Source organism: Pungitius pungitius, unplaced genomic scaffold, assembly GCF_949316345.1.
Source record: "Pungitius pungitius unplaced genomic scaffold, fPunPun2.1 scaffold_29, whole genome shotgun sequence".
NCBI classification, from domain to species: Eukaryota; Metazoa; Chordata; class Actinopteri; order Perciformes; family Gasterosteidae; genus Pungitius; species Pungitius pungitius.
This window is the reverse complement of record NW_026909812.1, coordinates 65814-83284: the sequence shown is the minus strand read 5'-3', so window position 1 is coordinate 83284 and position 17471 is coordinate 65814. Positions and strand designations below refer to the sequence as shown.

At 45.0% G+C, this 17471-nt stretch overlaps 34 non-coding genes and 2 pseudogenes across 34 annotated transcripts; all 36 read left to right on the top strand.

Moving 5' to 3' along the window:
- Nucleotides 1-263: 263 nt before the first annotated feature.
- On the top strand, nucleotides 264-382 carry LOC134111193 (5S ribosomal RNA). Its single transcript, XR_009944575.1, has one exon. It is a non-coding gene; the product is annotated as a 5S ribosomal RNA (ribosomal RNA).
- Nucleotides 383-721: 339 nt separating this feature from the next.
- LOC134111555 (5S ribosomal RNA) lies at nucleotides 722-840 on the top strand. The gene has a single exon (XR_009944899.1). It is a non-coding gene; the product is annotated as a 5S ribosomal RNA (ribosomal RNA).
- A 339-nt stretch (nucleotides 841-1179) lies between these two features.
- LOC134111553 (5S ribosomal RNA) lies at nucleotides 1180-1298 on the top strand. The gene has a single exon (XR_009944897.1). It is a non-coding gene; the product is annotated as a 5S ribosomal RNA (ribosomal RNA).
- Nucleotides 1299-1637: 339 nt separating this feature from the next.
- On the top strand, nucleotides 1638-1756 carry LOC134111552 (5S ribosomal RNA). The gene has a single exon (XR_009944896.1). It is a non-coding gene; the product is annotated as a 5S ribosomal RNA (ribosomal RNA).
- Nucleotides 1757-2150: 394 nt separating this feature from the next.
- Nucleotides 2151-2269, top strand: LOC134111469 (5S ribosomal RNA; annotated as a pseudogene).
- Nucleotides 2270-2667: 398 nt separating this feature from the next.
- Nucleotides 2668-2786, top strand: LOC134111551 (5S ribosomal RNA). Its single transcript, XR_009944895.1, has one exon. It is a non-coding gene; the product is annotated as a 5S ribosomal RNA (ribosomal RNA).
- A 339-nt stretch (nucleotides 2787-3125) lies between these two features.
- Nucleotides 3126-3244, top strand: LOC134111550 (5S ribosomal RNA). Its single transcript, XR_009944894.1, has one exon. It is a non-coding gene; the product is annotated as a 5S ribosomal RNA (ribosomal RNA).
- Nucleotides 3245-3638: 394 nt separating this feature from the next.
- On the top strand, nucleotides 3639-3757 carry LOC134111549 (5S ribosomal RNA). The gene has a single exon (XR_009944893.1). It is a non-coding gene; the product is annotated as a 5S ribosomal RNA (ribosomal RNA).
- Nucleotides 3758-4096: 339 nt separating this feature from the next.
- LOC134111548 (5S ribosomal RNA) lies at nucleotides 4097-4215 on the top strand. Its single transcript, XR_009944892.1, has one exon. It is a non-coding gene; the product is annotated as a 5S ribosomal RNA (ribosomal RNA).
- A 394-nt stretch (nucleotides 4216-4609) lies between these two features.
- LOC134111547 (5S ribosomal RNA) lies at nucleotides 4610-4728 on the top strand. The gene has a single exon (XR_009944891.1). It is a non-coding gene; the product is annotated as a 5S ribosomal RNA (ribosomal RNA).
- A 339-nt stretch (nucleotides 4729-5067) lies between these two features.
- LOC134111546 (5S ribosomal RNA) lies at nucleotides 5068-5186 on the top strand. Its single transcript, XR_009944890.1, has one exon. It is a non-coding gene; the product is annotated as a 5S ribosomal RNA (ribosomal RNA).
- A 339-nt stretch (nucleotides 5187-5525) lies between these two features.
- On the top strand, nucleotides 5526-5644 carry LOC134111545 (5S ribosomal RNA). The gene has a single exon (XR_009944889.1). It is a non-coding gene; the product is annotated as a 5S ribosomal RNA (ribosomal RNA).
- A 395-nt stretch (nucleotides 5645-6039) lies between these two features.
- On the top strand, nucleotides 6040-6158 carry LOC134111544 (5S ribosomal RNA). Its single transcript, XR_009944888.1, has one exon. It is a non-coding gene; the product is annotated as a 5S ribosomal RNA (ribosomal RNA).
- Nucleotides 6159-6497: 339 nt separating this feature from the next.
- On the top strand, nucleotides 6498-6616 carry LOC134111542 (5S ribosomal RNA). Its single transcript, XR_009944886.1, has one exon. It is a non-coding gene; the product is annotated as a 5S ribosomal RNA (ribosomal RNA).
- Nucleotides 6617-6955: 339 nt separating this feature from the next.
- LOC134111541 (5S ribosomal RNA) lies at nucleotides 6956-7074 on the top strand. Its single transcript, XR_009944885.1, has one exon. It is a non-coding gene; the product is annotated as a 5S ribosomal RNA (ribosomal RNA).
- A 339-nt stretch (nucleotides 7075-7413) lies between these two features.
- On the top strand, nucleotides 7414-7532 carry LOC134111540 (5S ribosomal RNA). Its single transcript, XR_009944884.1, has one exon. It is a non-coding gene; the product is annotated as a 5S ribosomal RNA (ribosomal RNA).
- A 394-nt stretch (nucleotides 7533-7926) lies between these two features.
- LOC134111539 (5S ribosomal RNA) lies at nucleotides 7927-8045 on the top strand. Its single transcript, XR_009944883.1, has one exon. It is a non-coding gene; the product is annotated as a 5S ribosomal RNA (ribosomal RNA).
- Nucleotides 8046-8384: 339 nt separating this feature from the next.
- LOC134111538 (5S ribosomal RNA) lies at nucleotides 8385-8503 on the top strand. Its single transcript, XR_009944882.1, has one exon. It is a non-coding gene; the product is annotated as a 5S ribosomal RNA (ribosomal RNA).
- Nucleotides 8504-8842: 339 nt separating this feature from the next.
- On the top strand, nucleotides 8843-8961 carry LOC134111537 (5S ribosomal RNA). The gene has a single exon (XR_009944881.1). It is a non-coding gene; the product is annotated as a 5S ribosomal RNA (ribosomal RNA).
- A 339-nt stretch (nucleotides 8962-9300) lies between these two features.
- On the top strand, nucleotides 9301-9419 carry LOC134111536 (5S ribosomal RNA). The gene has a single exon (XR_009944880.1). It is a non-coding gene; the product is annotated as a 5S ribosomal RNA (ribosomal RNA).
- A 396-nt stretch (nucleotides 9420-9815) lies between these two features.
- LOC134111535 (5S ribosomal RNA) lies at nucleotides 9816-9934 on the top strand. Its single transcript, XR_009944879.1, has one exon. It is a non-coding gene; the product is annotated as a 5S ribosomal RNA (ribosomal RNA).
- A 339-nt stretch (nucleotides 9935-10273) lies between these two features.
- Nucleotides 10274-10392, top strand: LOC134111720 (5S ribosomal RNA). Its single transcript, XR_009945064.1, has one exon. It is a non-coding gene; the product is annotated as a 5S ribosomal RNA (ribosomal RNA).
- Nucleotides 10393-10788: 396 nt separating this feature from the next.
- On the top strand, nucleotides 10789-10907 carry LOC134111534 (5S ribosomal RNA). The gene has a single exon (XR_009944878.1). It is a non-coding gene; the product is annotated as a 5S ribosomal RNA (ribosomal RNA).
- Nucleotides 10908-11246: 339 nt separating this feature from the next.
- Nucleotides 11247-11365, top strand: LOC134111533 (5S ribosomal RNA). Its single transcript, XR_009944877.1, has one exon. It is a non-coding gene; the product is annotated as a 5S ribosomal RNA (ribosomal RNA).
- Nucleotides 11366-11704: 339 nt separating this feature from the next.
- LOC134111531 (5S ribosomal RNA) lies at nucleotides 11705-11823 on the top strand. The gene has a single exon (XR_009944875.1). It is a non-coding gene; the product is annotated as a 5S ribosomal RNA (ribosomal RNA).
- Nucleotides 11824-12162: 339 nt separating this feature from the next.
- On the top strand, nucleotides 12163-12281 carry LOC134111530 (5S ribosomal RNA). Its single transcript, XR_009944874.1, has one exon. It is a non-coding gene; the product is annotated as a 5S ribosomal RNA (ribosomal RNA).
- Nucleotides 12282-12620: 339 nt separating this feature from the next.
- On the top strand, nucleotides 12621-12739 carry LOC134111709 (5S ribosomal RNA). Its single transcript, XR_009945053.1, has one exon. It is a non-coding gene; the product is annotated as a 5S ribosomal RNA (ribosomal RNA).
- A 396-nt stretch (nucleotides 12740-13135) lies between these two features.
- On the top strand, nucleotides 13136-13254 carry LOC134111529 (5S ribosomal RNA). The gene has a single exon (XR_009944873.1). It is a non-coding gene; the product is annotated as a 5S ribosomal RNA (ribosomal RNA).
- Nucleotides 13255-13593: 339 nt separating this feature from the next.
- Nucleotides 13594-13712, top strand: LOC134111528 (5S ribosomal RNA). The gene has a single exon (XR_009944872.1). It is a non-coding gene; the product is annotated as a 5S ribosomal RNA (ribosomal RNA).
- A 399-nt stretch (nucleotides 13713-14111) lies between these two features.
- Nucleotides 14112-14230, top strand: LOC134111527 (5S ribosomal RNA). Its single transcript, XR_009944871.1, has one exon. It is a non-coding gene; the product is annotated as a 5S ribosomal RNA (ribosomal RNA).
- A 339-nt stretch (nucleotides 14231-14569) lies between these two features.
- Nucleotides 14570-14688, top strand: LOC134111439 (5S ribosomal RNA). The gene has a single exon (XR_009944822.1). It is a non-coding gene; the product is annotated as a 5S ribosomal RNA (ribosomal RNA).
- Nucleotides 14689-15082: 394 nt separating this feature from the next.
- LOC134111177 (5S ribosomal RNA) lies at nucleotides 15083-15201 on the top strand. Its single transcript, XR_009944560.1, has one exon. It is a non-coding gene; the product is annotated as a 5S ribosomal RNA (ribosomal RNA).
- Nucleotides 15202-15540: 339 nt separating this feature from the next.
- LOC134111525 (5S ribosomal RNA) lies at nucleotides 15541-15659 on the top strand. Its single transcript, XR_009944869.1, has one exon. It is a non-coding gene; the product is annotated as a 5S ribosomal RNA (ribosomal RNA).
- A 397-nt stretch (nucleotides 15660-16056) lies between these two features.
- On the top strand, nucleotides 16057-16175 carry LOC134111468 (5S ribosomal RNA; annotated as a pseudogene).
- Nucleotides 16176-16573: 398 nt separating this feature from the next.
- Nucleotides 16574-16692, top strand: LOC134111524 (5S ribosomal RNA). Its single transcript, XR_009944868.1, has one exon. It is a non-coding gene; the product is annotated as a 5S ribosomal RNA (ribosomal RNA).
- A 339-nt stretch (nucleotides 16693-17031) lies between these two features.
- Nucleotides 17032-17150, top strand: LOC134111523 (5S ribosomal RNA). The gene has a single exon (XR_009944867.1). It is a non-coding gene; the product is annotated as a 5S ribosomal RNA (ribosomal RNA).
- The last annotated feature ends 321 nt before the right edge of the window (nucleotides 17151-17471 follow it).

Genomic DNA, 17471 nt, shown 5'->3' with positions numbered 1-17471 from the left:
ATATAATCCAAAATGATTCCGTTTCATGGTTGCTAAATTAGTGTTGATCAACATTTAACAATTGGCATACTTTTGTTTGTAATTTAGCCGTTGAAATACAGGTGCTAACCCAACATGTTAGAATTGCCAGTGAAGAAAAGTAAAGTTACCTTCAGGTTTTAGAAACCTCTCTTGCCAATGCTAAGAACTGCTTCAATTTTAGAAAAAGAAACTTCTGATTATCTTTGACACGTTTTAAAGGATTAGGAAAAAGTTGAAAAGCAGCTTACGGCCATACCTCTCTGGTTCCTTCCGATCTCGTCTGATCTCGGAAGCTAAGCAGAGCAGGGCCTGGTTAGTACCTGGATGGAAGACCGCCTGGGAATCCCAGGTGCCGTAAGCTTTTTCACTTCTCTCTCTGAAAGCCGCCCAGCGACGTAGCTTGTACACCTACACAATTGTAAAAAGTTGATCACATTGTAGAAGAGATGCAATAGGAAGAAGATGAAAGGTGGCTTACGTCCATACCATCGTCAGGCCATTTGAGGTGGCGGGGACTGCAATGGCCATCCACCGATTGGCTGGGACTCCTGGGCGGGTCTTCTCTAGTCCATCCAATTTTCGCCATAGGATGTCACAGCCTTCTTTGCATACCCTTATTTAACCCACACAAAGATGCCAACGGCAGGCGTGACATAATTTTTTGACGCATTATAAAGGAATAGGAAAAAGATAAAAAGCAGCTTACGGCCATACCTCTCTGGTTCCGCCCGATCTCGTCTGATCTCGGAAGCTAAGCAGAGCAGGGCCTGGTTAGTACCTGGATGGAAGACCGCCTGGGAATCCCAGGTGCCGTAAGCTTTTTCACTTCTCTCTCTGAAAGCCGCCCAGCGCCGTAGCTTGTACACCTACACAATTGTAAAAAGTTTATCACATTGTAGAAGAGATGCAATAGGAAGAAGATGAAAGGTGGCTTACGTCCATACCATCGTCAGGCCATTTGAGGTGGCGGGGACTGCAATGGCCATCCACCGATTGGCTGGGACTCCTGGGCGGGTCTTCTCTAGTCCATCCAATTTTCGCCATAGGATGTCACAGCCTTCTTTGCATACCCTTATTTAACCCACACAAAGATGCCAACGGCAGGCGTGACATAATTTTTTGACGCATTATAAAGGATTAGGAAAAAGATAAAAAGCAGCTTACGGCCATACCTCTCTGGTTCCGCCCGATCTCGTCTGATCTCGGAAGCTAAGCAGAGCAGGGCCTGGTTAGTACCTGGATGGAAGACCGCCTGGGAATCCCAGGTGCCGTAAGCTTTTTCACTTCTCTCTCTGAAAGCCGCCCAGCGCCGTAGCTTGTACACCTACACAATTGTAAAAAGTTGATCACATTGTAGAAGAGATGCAATAGGAAGAAGATGAAAGGTGGCTTACGTCCATACCATCGTCAGGCCATTTGAGGTGGCGGGGACTGCAATGGCCATCCACCGATTGGCTGGGACTCCTGGGCGGGTCTTCTCTAGTCCATCCAATTTTCGCCATAGGATGTCACAGCCTTCTTTGCATACCCTTATTTAACCCACACAAAGATGCCAACGGCAGGCGTGACATAATTTTTTGACGCATTATAAAGGATTAGGAAAAAGATAAAAAGCAGCTTACGGCCATACCTCTCTGGTTCCGCCCGATCTCGTCTGATCTCGGAAGCTAAGCAGAGCAGGGCCTGGTTAGTACCTGGATGGAAGACCGCCTGGGAATCCCAGGTGCCGTAAGCTTTTTCACTTCTCTCTGAAAGCTGCAGAGCGCCGCAGATTGTACACCTACAAATTACAAAAAGTATATCACATTGTTGAAGAGATGCATGTTTAGTGTTGTTTTAACGTTGGATATGAAAGGAAATTAGACAATATTATCCAAAATGATTCCGTTTCATGATTGCTAAATTGGTGTTGATCAACATTTTACGATTGGCATACTATTGTTTGTAATTTAGCCGTTGAAATACAGGTGCTAACCAAACATGTTAGATTTACCAGTGAAGAAAAGTAAAGTTACCTTCAGGTTTTAGGAACCTCTCTTGCCAATGCTAAGAACTGCTTCAATTTTAGAAAAAGAAACTTCTGATTATCTTTGACACGTTTTAAAGGATTAGGAAAAAGATAAAAAGCAGCTTACAGCCATACCTCTCTGGTTCCGCCCGATCTCGTCTGATCTCGGAAGCTAAGCAGAGCGGGTGCTGGTTAGTACCTGGATGGAAGACCGCCTGGGAATCCCAGGTGCCGTAAGCTTTTTCACTTCTCTCACCGAAAGCCGCCGAGCGCCGCAGATTGTACACCTACAAATTACAAAAAGTATATCACATTGTTGAAGAGATGCATGTTTAGTGTTGTTTTAACGTTGGATATGAAAGGCAATTAGACAATATAATCCAAAATGATTCCGTTTCATGGTTGCTAAATTAGTGTTGATCAACATTTAACAATTGGCATACTTTTGTTTGTAATTTAGCCGTTGAAATACAGGTGCTAACCCAACATGTTAGAATTGCCAGTGAAGAAAAGTAAAGTTACCTTCAGGTTTTAGAAACCTCTCTTGCCAATCCTAAGAACTGCTTCAATTTTAGAAAAAGAAACTCTTCTGATTATCTTTGACGCATTATAAAGGATTAGGAAAAAGATAAAAAGCAGCTTACGGCCATACCTCTCTGGTTCCGCCCGATCTCGTCTGATCTCGGAAGCTAAGCAGAGCAGGGCCTGGTTAGTACCTGGATGGAAGACCGCCTGGGAATCCCAGGTGCCGTAAGCTTTTTCACTTCTCTCTCCGAAAGCCGCCCACCGCCGCAGATTGTACACCTTCACAATTGTAAAAAGTATTTCACATTGTAGAAGAGATGCAATAGGAAGAAGATGAAAGGTGGCTTACGTCCATACCATCGTCAGGCCATTTGAGGTGGCGGGGACTGCAATGGCCATCCACCGATTGGCTGGGACTCCTGGGCGGGTCTTCTCTAGTCCATCCAATTTTCGCCATAGGATGTCACAGCCTTCTTTGCATACCCTTATTTAACCCACACAAAGATGCCAACGGCAGGCGTGACATAATTTTTTGACGCATTATAAAGGATTAGGAAAAAGATAAAAAGCAGCTTACGGCCATACCTCTCTGGTTCCGCCCGATCTCGTCTGATCTCGGAAGCTAAGCAGAGCAGGGCCTGGTTAGTACCTGGATGGAAGACCGCCTGGGAATCCCAGGTGCCGTAAGCTTTTTCACTTCTCTCTGAAAGCTGCAGAGCGCCGCAGATTGTACACCTACAAATTACAAAAAGTATATCACATTGTTGAAGAGATGCATGTTTATTGTTGTTTTAACGTTGGATATGAAAGGCATTTAGACAATATTATCAAACATGATTCCGTTTCATGGTTGCTAAATTAGTGTTGATCAACATTTAACAATTGGCATACTTTTGTTTGTAATTTAGCCGTTGAAATACAGGTGCTAACCAAACATGTTAGATTTACCAAAGAAGAAAAGTAAAGTTCCCTTTAGGTTTTAGGAACCTCTCTTGCCAATGCTAAGAACTGCTTCAATTTTAGAAAAAGAAACTTCTGATTATCTTTGACACGTTTTAAAGGATTAGGAAAAAGATGAAAAGCAGCTTACGGCCATACCTCTCTGGTTCCGCCCGATCTCGTCTGATCTCGGAAGCTAAGCAGAGCAGGGCCTGGTTAGTACCTGGATGGAAGACCGCCTGGGAATCCCAGGTGCCGTAAGCTTTTTCACTTCTCTCTCTGAAAGCCGCCCAGCGCCGTAGCTTTTACACCTACACAATTGTAAAAAGTTGATCACATTGTAGAAGAGATGCAATAGGAAGAAGATGAAAGGTGGCTTACGTCCATACCATCGTCAGGCCATTTGAGGTGGCGGGGACTGCAATGGCCATCCACCGATTGGCTGGGACTCCTGGGCGGGTCTTCTCTAGTCCATCCAATTTTCGCCATAGGATGTCACAGCCTTCTTTGCATACCCTTATTTAACCCACACAAAGATGCCAACGGCAGGCGTGACATAATTTTTTGACGCATTATAAAGGATTAGGAAAAAGATAAAAAGCAGCTTACGGCCATACCTCTCTGGTTCCGCCCGATCTCGTCTGATCTCGGAAGCTAAGCAGAGCAGGGCCTGGTTAGTACCTGGATGGAAGACCGCCTGGGAATCCCAGGTGCCGTAAGCTTTTTCACTTCTCTCTGAAAGCTGCAGAGCGCCGCAGATTGTACACCTACAAATTACAAAAAGTATATCACATTGTTGAAGAGATGCATGTTTAGTGTTGTTTTAACGTTGCATATGAAAGGAAATTAGACAATATTATCCAAAATGATTCCGTTTCATGATTGCTAAATTAGTGTTGATCAACATTTAACAATTGGCATACTTTTGTTTGTAATTTAGCCGTTGAAATACAGGTGCTAACCAAACATGTTAGATTTACCAGTGAAGAAAAGTAAAGTTCCCTTTAGGTTTTAGGAACCTCTCTTGCCAATGCTAAGAACTGCTTCAATTTTAGAAAAAGAAACTTCTGATTATCTTTGACACGTTTTAAAGGATTAGGAAAAAGTTGAAAAGCAGCTTACGGCCATACCTCTCTGGTTCCGCCCGATCTCGTCTGATCTCGGAAGCTAAGCAGAGCAGGGCCTGGTTAGTACCTGGATGGAAGACCGCCTGGGAATCCCAGGTGCCGTAAGCTTTTTCACTTCTCTCTCTGAAAGCCGCCCAGCGACGTAGCTTGTACACCTACACAATTGTAAAAAGTTGATCACATTGTAGAAGAGATGCAATAGGAAGAAGATGAAAGGTGGCTTACGTCCATACCATCGTCAGGCCATTTGAGGTGGCGGGGACTGCAATGGCCATCCACCGATTGGCTGGGACTCCTGGGCGGGTCTTCTCTAGTCCATCCAATTTTCGCCATAGGATGTCACAGCCTTCTTTGCATACCCTTATTTAACCCACACAAAGATGCCAACGGCAGGCGTGACATAATTTTTTGACGCATTATAAAGGATTAGGAAAAAGATAAAAAGCAGCTTACGGCCATACCTCTCTGGTTCCGCCCGATCTCGTCTGATCTCGGAAGCTAAGCAGAGCAGGGCCTGGTTAGTACCTGGATGGAAGACCGCCTGGGAATCCCAGGTGCCGTAAGCTTTTTCACTTCTCTCTCTGAAAGCCGCCCAGCGCCGTAGCTTGTACACCTACACAATTGTAAAAAGTTGATCACATTGTAGAAGAGATGCAATAGGAAGAAGATGAAAGGTGGCTTACGTCCATACCATCATCAGGCCATTTGAGGTGGCGGGGACTGCAATGGCCATCCACCGATTGGCTGGGACTCCTGGGCGGGTCTTCTCTAGTCCATCCAATTTTCGCCATAGGATGTCACAGCCTTCTTTGCATACCCTTATTTAACCCACACAAAGATGCCAACGGCAGGCGTGACATAATTTTTTGACGCATTATAAAGGATTAGGAAAAAGATAAAAAGCAGCTTACGGCCATACCTCTCTGGTTCCGCCCGATCTCGTCTGATCTCGGAAGCTAAGCAGAGCAGGGCCTGGTTAGTACCTGGATGGAAGACCGCCTGGGAATCCCAGGTGCCGTAAGCTTTTTCACTTCTCTCTGAAAGCTGCAGAGCGCCGCAGATTGTACACCTACAAATTACAAAAAGTATATCACATTGTTGAAGAGATGCATGTTTATTGTTGTTTTAACGTTGGATATGAAAGGCATTTAGACAATATTATCAAACATAATTCCGTTTTTATGGTTGCTAAATTAGTGTTGATCAACATTTAACAATTGGCATACTTTTGTTTGTAATTTAGCCGTTGAAATACAGTTGCTAACCAAACATGTTAGATTTACCAGTGAAGAAAAGTAAAGTTCCCTTTAGGTTTTAGGAACCTCTCTTGCCAATGCTAAGAACTGCTTCAATTTTAGAAAAAGAAACTTCTGATTATCTTTGACACGTTTTAAAGGATTAGGAAAAAGATGAAAAGCAGCTTACGGCCATACCTCTCTGGTTCCGCCCGATCTCGTCTGATCTCGGAAGCTAAGCAGAGCAGGGCCTGGTTAGTACCTGGATGGAAGACCGCCTGGGAATCCCAGGTGCCGTAAGCTTTTTCACTTCTCTCTCTGAAAGCCGCCCAGCGCCGTAGCTTGTACACCTACACAATTGTAAAAAGTTGATCACATTGTAGAAGAGATGCAATAGGAAGAAGATGAAAGGTGGCTTACGTCCATACCATCGTCAGGCCATTTGAGGTGGCGGGGACTGCAATGGCCATCCACCGATTGGCTGGGACTCCTGGGCGGGTCTTCTCTAGTCCATCCAATTTTCGCCATAGGATGTCACAGCCTTCTTTGCATACCCTTATTTAACCCACACAAAGATGCCAACGGCAGGCGTGACATAATTTTTTGACGCATTATAAAGGATTAGGAAAAAGATAAAAAGCAGCTTACGGCCATACCTCTCTGGTTCCGCCCGATCTCGTCTGATCTCGGAAGCTAAGCAGAGCAGGGCCTGGTTAGTACCTGGATGGAAGACCGCCTGGGAATCCCAGGTGCCGTAAGCTTTTTCACTTCTCTCTCTGAAAGCCGCCCAGCGCCGTAGCTTGTACACCTACACAATTGTAAAAAGTTGATCACATTGTAGAAGAGATGCAATAGGAAGAAGATGAAAGGTGGCTTACGTCCATACCATCGTCAGGCCATTTGAGGTGGCGGGGACTGCAATGGCCATCCACCGATTGGCTGGGACTCCTGGGCGGGTCTTCTCTAGTCCATCCAATTTTCGCCATAGGATGTCACAGCCTTCTTTGCATACCCTTATTTAACCCACACAAAGATGCCAACGGCAGGCGTGACATAATTTTTTGACGCATTATAAAGGATTAGGAAAAAGATAAAAAGCAGCTTACGGCCATACCTCTCTGGTTCCGCCCGATCTCGTCTGATCTCGGAAGCTAAGCAGAGCAGGGCCTGGTTAGTACCTGGATGGAAGACCGCCTGGGAATCCCAGGTGCCGTAAGCTTTTTCACTTCTCTCTCTGAAAGCCGCCCAGCGCCGTAGCTTGTACACCTACACAATTGTAAAAAGTTGATCACATTGTAGAAGAGATGCAATAGGAAGAAGATGAAAGGTGGCTTACGTCCATACCATCGTCAGGCCATTTGAGGTGGCGGGGACTGCAATGGCCATCCACCGATTGGCTGGGACTCCTGGGCGGGTCTTCTCTAGTCCATCCAATTTTCGCCATAGGATGTCACAGCCTTCTTTGCATACCCTTATTTAACCCACACAAAGATGCCAACGGCAGGCGTGACATAATTTTTTGACGCATTATAAAGGATTAGGAAAAAGATAAAAAGCAGCTTACGGCCATACCTCTCTGGTTCCGCCCGATCTCGTCTGATCTCGGAAGCTAAGCAGAGCAGGGCCTGGTTAGTACCTGGATGGAAGACCGCCTGGGAATCCCAGGTGCCGTAAGCTTTTTCACTTCTCTCTGAAAGCTGCAGAGCGCCGCAGATTGTACACCTACAAATTACAAAAAGTATATCACATTGTTGAAGAGATGCATGTTTAGTGTTGTTTTAACGTTGCATATGAAAGGAAATTAGACAATATTATCCAAAATGATTCCGTTTCATGATTGCTAAATTAGTGTTGATCAACATTTAACAATTGGCATACTTTTGTTTGTAATTTAGCCGTTGAAATACAGGTGCTAACCAAACATGTTAGATTTACCAGTGAAGAAAAGTAAAGTTCCCTTTAGGTTTTAGGAACCTCTCTTGCCAATGCTAAGAACTGCTTCAATTTTAGAAAAAGAAACTTCTGATTATCTTTGACACGTTTTAAAGGATTAGGAAAAAGTTGAAAAGCAGCTTACGGCCATACCTCTCTGGTTCCGCCCGATCTCGTCTGATCTCGGAAGCTAAGCAGAGCAGGGCCTGGTTAGTACCTGGATGGAAGACCGCCTGGGAATCCCAGGTGCCGTAAGCTTTTTCACTTCTCTCTCTGAAAGCCGCCCAGCGACGTAGCTTGTACACCTACACAATTGTAAAAAGTTGATCACATTGTAGAAGAGATGCAATAGGAAGAAGATGAAAGGTGGCTTACGTCCATACCATCGTCAGGCCATTTGAGGTGGCGGGGACTGCAATGGCCATCCACCGATTTGCTGGGACTCCTGGGCGGGTCTTCTCTAGTCCATCCAATTTTCGCCATAGGATGTCACAGCCTTCTTTGCATACCCTTATTTAACCCACACAAAGATGCCAACGGCAGGCGTGACATAATTTTTTGACGCATTATAAAGGATTAGGAAAAAGATAAAAAGCAGCTTACGGCCATACCTCTCTGGTTCCGCCCGATCTCGTCTGATCTCGGAAGCTAAGCAGAGCAGGGCCTGGTTAGTACCTGGATGGAAGACCGCCTGGGAATCCCAGGTGCCGTAAGCTTTTTCACTTCTCTCTCTGAAAGCCGCCCAGCGCCGTAGCTTGTACACCTACACAATTGTAAAAAGTTGATCACATTGTAGAAGAGATGCAATAGGAAGAAGATGAAAGGTGGCTTACGTCCATACCATCGTCAGGCCATTTGAGGTGGCGGGGACTGCAATGGCCATCCACCGATTGGCTGGGACTCCTGGGCGGGTCTTCTCTAGTCCATCCAATTTTCGCCATAGGATGTCACAGCCTTCTTTGCATACCCTTATTTAACCCACACAAAGATGCCAACGGCAGGCGTGACATAATTTTTTGACGCATTATAAAGGATTAGGAAAAAGATAAAAAGCAGCTTACGGCCATACCTCTCTGGTTCCGCCCGATCTCGTCTGATCTCGGAAGCTAAGCAGAGCAGGGCCTGGTTAGTACCTGGATGGAAGACCGCCTGGGAATCCCAGGTGCCGTAAGCTTTTTCACTTCTCTCTCTGAAAGCCGCCCAGCGCCGTAGCTTGTACACCTACACAATTGTAAAAAGTTGATCACATTGTAGAAGAGATGCAATAGGAAGAAGATGAAAGGTGGCTTACGTCCATACCATCGTCAGGCCATTTGAGGTGGCGGGGACTGCAATGGCCATCCACCGATTGGCTGGGACTCCTGGGCGGGTCTTCTCTAGTCCATCCAATTTTCGCCATAGGATGTCACAGCCTTCTTTGCATACCCTTATTTAACCCACACAAAGATGCCAACGGCAGGCGTGACATAATTTTTTGACGCATTATAAAGGATTAGGAAAAAGATAAAAAGCAGCTTACGGCCATACCTCTCTGGTTCCGCCCGATCTCGTCTGATCTCGGAAGCTAAGCAGAGCAGGGCCTGGTTAGTACCTGGATGGAAGACCGCCTGGGAATCCCAGGTGCCGTAAGCTTTTTCACTTCTCTCTGAAAGCTGCAGAGCGCCGCAGATTGTACACCTACAAATTACAAAAAGTATATCACATTGTTGAAGAGATGCATGTTTAGTGTTGTTTTAACGTTGGATATGAAAGGGAATTAGACAATATTATCCAAAATGATTCCGTTTCATGGTTGCTAAATTAGTGTTGATCAACATTTAACAATTGGCATACTTTTGTTTGTAATTTAGCCGTTGAAATACAGGTGCTAACCCAACATGTTAGAATTGCCAGTGAAGAAAAGTAAAGTTACCTTCAGGTTTTAGAAACCTCTCTTGCCAATCCTAAGAACTGCTTCAATTTTAGAAAAAGAAACTCTTCTGATTATCTTTGACGCATTATAAAGGATTAGGAAAAAGATAAAAAGCAGCTTACGGCCATACCTCTCTGGTTCCGCCCGATCTCGTCTGATCTCGGAAGCTAAGCAGAGCAGGGCCTGGTTAGTACCTGGATGGAAGACCGCCTGGGAATCCCAGGTGCCGTAAGCTTTTTCACTTCTCTCTCCGAAAGCCGCCCACCGCCGCAGATTGTACACCTTCACAATTGTAAAAAGTATTTCACATTGTAGAAGAGATGCAATAGGAAGAAGATGAAAGGTGGCTTACGTCCATACCATCGTCAGGCCATTTGAGGTGGCGGGGACTGCAATGGCCATCCACCGATTGGCTGGGACTCCTGGGCGGGTCTTCTCTAGTCCATCCAATTTTCGCCATAGGATGTCACAGCCTTCTTTGCATACCCTTATTTAACCCACACAAAGATGCCAACGGCAGGCGTGACATAATTTTTTGACGCATTATAAAGGATTAGGAAAAAGATAAAAAGCAGCTTACGGCCATACCTCTCTGGTTCCGCCCGATCTCGTCTGATCTCGGAAGCTAAGCAGAGCTGGGCCTGGTTAGTACCTGGATGGAAGACCGCCTGGGAATCCCAGGTGCCGTAAGCTTTTTCACTTCTCTCACCGAAAGCCGCCGAGCGCCGCAGATTGTACACCTACAAATTACAAAAAGTATATCACATTGTTGAAGAGATGCATGTTTAGTGTTGTTTTAACGTTGCATATGAAAGGCATTTAGACAATATTATCAAACATGATTCCGTTTCATGGTTGCTAAATTAGTGTTGATCAACATTTAACAATTGGCATACTTTTGTTTGTAATTTAGCCGTTGAAATACAGGTGCTAACCAAACATGTTAGATTTACCAAAGAAGAAAAGTAAAGTTCCCTTTAGGTTTTAGGAACCTCTCTTGCCAATGCTAAGAACTGCTTCAATTTTAGAAAAAGAAACTTCTGATTATCTTTGACACGTTTTAAAGGATTAGGAAAAAGTTGAAAAGCAGCTTACGGCCATACCTCTCTGGTTCCGCCCGATCTCGTCTGATCTCGGAAGCTAAGCAGAGCAGGGCCTGGTTAGTACCTGGATGGAAGACCGCCTGGGAATCCCAGGTGCCGTAAGCTTTTTCACTTCTCTCTCTGAAAGCCGCCCAGCGACGTAGCTTGTACACCTACACAATTGTAAAAAGTTGATCACATTGTAGAAGAGATGCAATAGGAAGAAGATGAAAGGTGGCTTACGTCCATACCATCGTCAGGCCATTTGAGGTGGCGGGGACTGCAATGGCCATCCACCGATTGGCTGGGACTCCTGGGCGGGTCTTCTCTAGTCCATCCAATTTTCGCCATAGGATGTCACAGCCTTCTTTGCATACCCTTATTTAACCCACACAAAGATGCCAACGGCAGGCGTGACATAATTTTTTGACGCATTATAAAGGATTAGGAAAAAGATAAAAAGCAGCTTACGGCCATACCTCTCTGGTTCCGCCCGATCTCGTCTGATCTCGGAAGCTAAGCAGAGCAGGGCCTGGTTAGTACCTGGATGGAAGACCGCCTGGGAATCCCAGGTGCCGTAAGCTTTTTCACTTCTCTCTCTGAAAGCCGCCCAGCGCCGTAGCTTGTACACCTACACAATTGTAAAAAGTTTATCACATTGTAGAAGAGATGCAATAGGAAGAAGATGAAAGGTGGCTTACGTCCATACCATCGTCAGGCCATTTGAGGTGGCGGGGACTGCAATGGCCATCCACCGATTGGCTGGGACTCCTGGGCGGGTCTTCTCTAGTCCATCCAATTTTCGCCATAGGATGTCACAGCCTTCTTTGCATACCCTTATTTAACCCACACAAAGATGCCAACGGCAGGCGTGACATAATTTTTTGACGCATTATAAAGGATTAGGAAAAAGATAAAAAGCAGCTTACGGCCATACCTCTCTGGTTCCGCCCGATCTCGTCTGATCTCGGAAGCTAAGCAGAGCAGGGCCTGGTTAGTACCTGGATGGAAGACCGCCTGGGAATCCCAGGTGCCGTAAGCTTTTTCACTTCTCTCTCTGAAAGCCGCCCAGCGCCGTAGCTTGTACACCTACACAATTGTAAAAAGTTGATCACATTGTAGAAGAGATGCAATAGGAAGAAGATGAAAGGTGGCTTACGTCCATACCATCGTCAGGCCATTTGAGGTGGCGGGGACTGCAATGGCCATCCACCGATTGGCTGGGACTCCTGGGCGGGTCTTCTCTAGTCCATCCAATTTTCGCCATAGGATGTCACAGCCTTCTTTGCATACCCTTATTTAACCCACACAAAGATGCCAACGGCAGGCGTGACATAATTTTTTGACGCATTATAAAGGATTAGGAAAAAGATAAAAAGCAGCTTACGGCCATACCTCTCTGGTTCCGCCCGATCTCGTCTGATCTCGGAAGCTAAGCAGAGCAGGGCCTGGTTAGTACCTGGATGGAAGACCGCCTGGGAATCCCAGGTGCCGTAAGCTTTTTCACTTCTCTCTCTGAAAGCCGCCCAGCGCCGTAGCTTGTACACCTACACAATTGTAAAAAGTTGATCACATTGTAGAAGAGATGCAATAGGAAGAAGATGAAAGGTGGCTTACGTCCATACCATCGTCAGGCCATTTGAGGTGGCGGGGACTGCAATGGCCATCCACCGATTGGCTGGGACTCCTGGGCGGGTCTTCTCTAGTCCATCCAATTTTCGCCATAGGATGTCACAGCCTTCTTTGCATACCCTTATTTAACCCACACAAAGATGCCAACGGCAGGCGTGACATAATTTTTTGACGCATTATAAAGGATTAGGAAAAAGATAAAAAGCAGCTTACGGCCATACCTCTCTGGTTCCGCCCGATCTCGTCTGATCTCGGAAGCTAAGCAGAGCTGGGCCTGGTTAGTACCTGGATGGAAGACCGCCTGGGAATCCCAGGTGCCGTAAGCTTTTTCACTTCTCTCACCGAAAGCCGCCGAGCGCCGCAGATTGTACACCTACAAATTACAAAAAGTATATCACATTGTTGAAGAGATGCATGTTTAGTGTTTTTTTAACGTTGCATATGAAAGGCATTTAGACAATATTATCAAACATGATTCCGTTTCATGGTTGCTAAATTAGTGTTGATCAACATTTAACAATTGGCATACTTTTGTTTGTAATTTAGCCGTTGAAATACAGGTGCTAACCAAACATGTTAGATTTACCAAAGAAGAAAAGTAAAGTTCCCTTTAGGTTTTAGGAACCTCTCTTGCCAATGCTAAGAACTGCTTCAATTTTAGAAAAAGAAACTTCTGATTATCTTTGACACGTTTTAAAGGATTAGGAAAAAGATGAAAAGCAGCTTACGGCCATACCTCTCTGGTTCCGCCCGATCTCGTCTGATCTCGGAAGCTAAGCAGAGCAGGGCCTGGTTAGTACCTGGATGGAAGACCGCCTGGGAATCCCAGGTGCCGTAAGCTTTTTCACTTCTCTCTCTGAAAGCCGCCCAGCGCCGTAGCTTGTACACCTACACAATTGTAAAAAGTTGATCACATTGTAGAAGAGATGCAATAGGAAGAAGATGAAAGGTGGCTTACGTCCATACCATCGTCAGGCCATTTGAGGTGGCGGGGACTGCAATGGCCATCCACCGATTGGCTGGGACTCCTGGGCGGGTCTTCTCTAGTCCATCCAATTTTCGCCATAGGATGTCACAGCCTTCTTTGCATACCCTTATTTAACCCACACAAAGATGCCAACGGCAGGCGTGACATAATTTTTTGACGCATTATAAAGGATTAGGAAAAAGATAAAAAGCAGCTTACGGCCATACCTCTCTGGTTCCGCCCGATCTCGTCTGATCTCGGAAGCTAAGCAGAGCAGGGCCTGGTTAGTACCTGGATGGAAGACCGCCTGGGAATCCCAGGTGCCGTAAGCTTTTTCACTTCTCTCTCTGAAAGCCGCCCAGCGCCGTAGCTTGTACACCTACACAATTGTAAAAAGTTTATCACATTGTTGAAGAGATGCATGTTTAGTGTTGTTTTAACGTTGCATATGAAAGGAAATTAGACAATATTATCCAAAATGATTCCGTTTCATGGTTGCTAAATTAGTGTTGATCAACATTTAACAATTGGCATACTTTTGTTTGTAATTTAGCCGTTGAAATACAGGTGCTAACCCAACATGTTAGAATTGCCAGTGAAGAAAAGTAAAGTTACCTTCAGGTTTTAGAAACCTCTCTTGCCAATCCTAAGAACTGCTTCAATTTTAGAAAAAGAAACTCTTCTGATTATCTTTGACGCATTATAAAGGATTAGGAAAAAGATAAAAAGCAGCTTACGGCCATACCTCTCTGGTTCCGCCCGATCTCGTCTGATCTCGGAAGCTAAGCAGAGCAGGGCCTGGTTAGTACCTGGATGGAAGACCGCCTGGGAATCCCAGGTGCCGTAAGCTTTTTCACTTCTCTCTCTGAAAGCCGCCCAGCGCCGTAGCTTGTACACCTACACAATTGTAAAAAGTTGATCACATTGTAGAAGAGATGCAATAGGAAGAAGATGAAAGGTGGCTTACGTCCATACCATCGTCAGGCCATTTGAGGTGGCGGGGACTGCAATGGCCATCCACCGATTGGCTGGGACTCCTGGGCGGGTCTTCTCTAGTCCATCCAATTTTCGCCATAGGATGTCACAGCCTTCTTTGCATACCCTTATTTAACCCACACAAAGATGCCAACGGCAGGCGTGACATAATTTTTTGACGCATTATAAAGGATTAGGAAAAAGATAAAAAGCAGCTTACGGCCAAACCTCTCTGGTTCCGCCCGATCTCGTCTGATCTCGGAAGCTAAGCAGAGCAGGGCCTGGTTAGTACCTGGATCGAAGACCGCCTGGGAATCCCAGGTGCCGTAAGCTTTTTCACTTCTCTCTGAAAGCTGCAGAGCGCCGCAGATTGTACACCTACAAATTACAAAAAGTATATCACATTGTTGAAGAGATGCATGTTTATTGTTGTTTTAACGTTGGATATGAAAGGCATTTAGACAATATTATCAAACATGATTCCGTTTCATGGTTGCTAAATTAGTGTTGATCAACATTTAACAATTGGCATACTTTTGTTTGTAATTTAGCCGTTGAAATACAGTTGCTAACCAAACATGTTAGATTTACCAGTGAAGAAAAGTAAAGTTCCCTTTAGGTTTTAGGAACCTCTCTTGCCAATGCTAAGAACTGCTTCAATTTTAGAAAAAGAAACTTCTGATTATCTTTGACACGTTTTAAAGGATTAGGAAAAAGATGAAAAGCAGCTTACGGCCATACCTCTCTGGTTCCGCCCGATCTCGTCTGATCTCGGAAGCTAAGTAGAGCAGGGCCTGGTTAGTACCTGGATGGAAGACCGCCTGGGAATCCCAGGTGCCGTAAGCTTTTTCACTTCTCTCTCTGAAAGCCGCCCAGCGCCGTAGCTTGTACACCTACACAATTGTAAAAAGTTGATCACATTGTAGAAGAGATGCAATAGGAAGAAGATGAAAGGTGGCTTACGTCCATACCATCGTCAGGCCATTTGAGGTGGCGGGGACTGCAATGGCCATCCACCGATTGGCTGGGACTCCTGGGCGGGTCTTCTCTAGTCCATCCAATTTTCGCCATAGGATGTCACAGCCTTCTTTGCATACCCTTATTTAACCCACACAAAGATGCCAATGGCAGGCGTGACATAATTTTTTGACGCATTATAAAGGATTAGGAAAAAGATAAAAAGCAGCTTACGGCCATACCTCTCTGGTTCCGCCCGATCTCGTCTGATCTCGGAAGCTAAGCAGAGCAGGGCCTGGTTAGTACCTGGATGGAAGACCGCCTGGGAATCCCAGGTGCCGTAAGCTTTTTCACTTCTCTCTCTGAAAGCCGCCCAGCGCCGTAGCTTGTACACCTACACAATTGTAAAAAGTTTATCACATTGTTGAAGAGATGCATGTTTAGTGTTGTTTTAACGTTGCATATGAAAGGAAATTAGACAATATTATCCAAAATGATTCCGTTTCATGATTGCTAAATTGGTGTTGATCAACATTTTACGATTGGCATACTATTGTTTGTAATTTAGCCGTTGAAATACAGGTGCTAACCAAACATGTTAGATTTACCAGTGAAGAAAAGTAAAGTTACCTTCAGGTTTTAGGAACCTCTCTTGCCAATGCTAAGAACTGCTTCAATTTTAGAAAAAGAAACTTCTGATTATCTTTGACACGTTTTAAAGGATTAGGAAAAAGATAAAAAGCAGCTTACAGCCATACCTCTCTGGTTCCGCCCGATCTCGTCTGATCTCGGAAGCTAAGCAGAGCGGGTGCTGGTTAGTACCTGGATGGAAGACCGCCTGGGAATCCCAGGTGCCGTAAGCTTTTTCACTTCTCTCACCGAAAGCCGCCGAGCGCCGCAGATTGTACACCTACAAATTACAAAAAGTATATCACATTGTTGAAGAGATGCATGTTTAGTGTTGTTTTAACGTTGGATATGAAAGGCAATTAGACAATATAATCCAAAATGATTCCGTTTCATGGTTGCTAAATTAGTGTTGATCAACATTTAACAATTGGCATACTTTTGTTTGTAATTTAGCCGTTGAAATACAGGTGCTAACCCAACATGTTAGAATTGCCAGTGAAGAAAAGTAAAGTTACCTTCAGGTTTTAGAAACCTCTCTTGCCAATCCTAAGAACTGCTTCAATTTTAGAAAAAGAAACTCTTCTGATTATCTTTGACGCATTATAAAGGATTAGGAAAAAGATAAAAAGCAGCTTACGGCCATACCTCTCTGGTTCCGCCCGATCTCGTCTGATCTCGGAAGCTAAGCAGAGCAGGGCCTGGTTAGTACCTGGATGGAAGACCGCCTGGGAATCCCAGGTGCCGTAAGCTTTTTCACTTCTCTCTCCGAAAGCCGCCCACCGCCGCAGATTGTACACCTTCACAATTGTAAAAAGTATTTCACATTGTAGAAGAGATGCAATAGGAAGAAGATGAAAGGTGGCTTACGTCCATACCATCGTCAGGCCATTTGAGGTGGCGGGGACTGCAATGGCCATCCACCGATTGGCTGGGACTCCTGGGCGGGTCTTCTCTAGTCCATCCAATTTTCGCCATAGGATGTCACAGCCTTCTTTGCATACCCTTATTTAACCCACACAAAGATGCCAACGGCAGGCGTGACATAATTTTTTGACGCATTATAAAGGATTAGGAAAAAGATAAAAAGCAGCTTACGGCCATACCTCTCTGGTTCCGCCCGATCTCGTCTGATCTCGGAAGCTAAGCAGAGCAGGGCCTGGTTAGTACCTGGATGGAAGACCGCCTGGGAATCCCAGGTGCCGTAAGCTTTTTCACTTCTCTCTCTGAAAGCCGCCCAGCGCCGTAGCTTGTACACCTACACAATTGTAAAAAGTTTATCACATTGTTGAAGAGATGCATGTTTAGTGTTGTTTTAACGTTGCATATGAAAGGAAATTAGACAATATTATCCAAAATGATTCCGTTTCATGGTTGCTAAATTAGTGTTGATCAACATTTAACAATTGGCATACTTTTGTTTGTAATTTAGCCGTTGAAATACAGGTGCTAACCCAACATGTTAGAATTGCCAGTGAAGAAAAGTAAAGTTACCTTCAGGTTTTAGAAACCTCTCTTGCCAATCCTAAGAA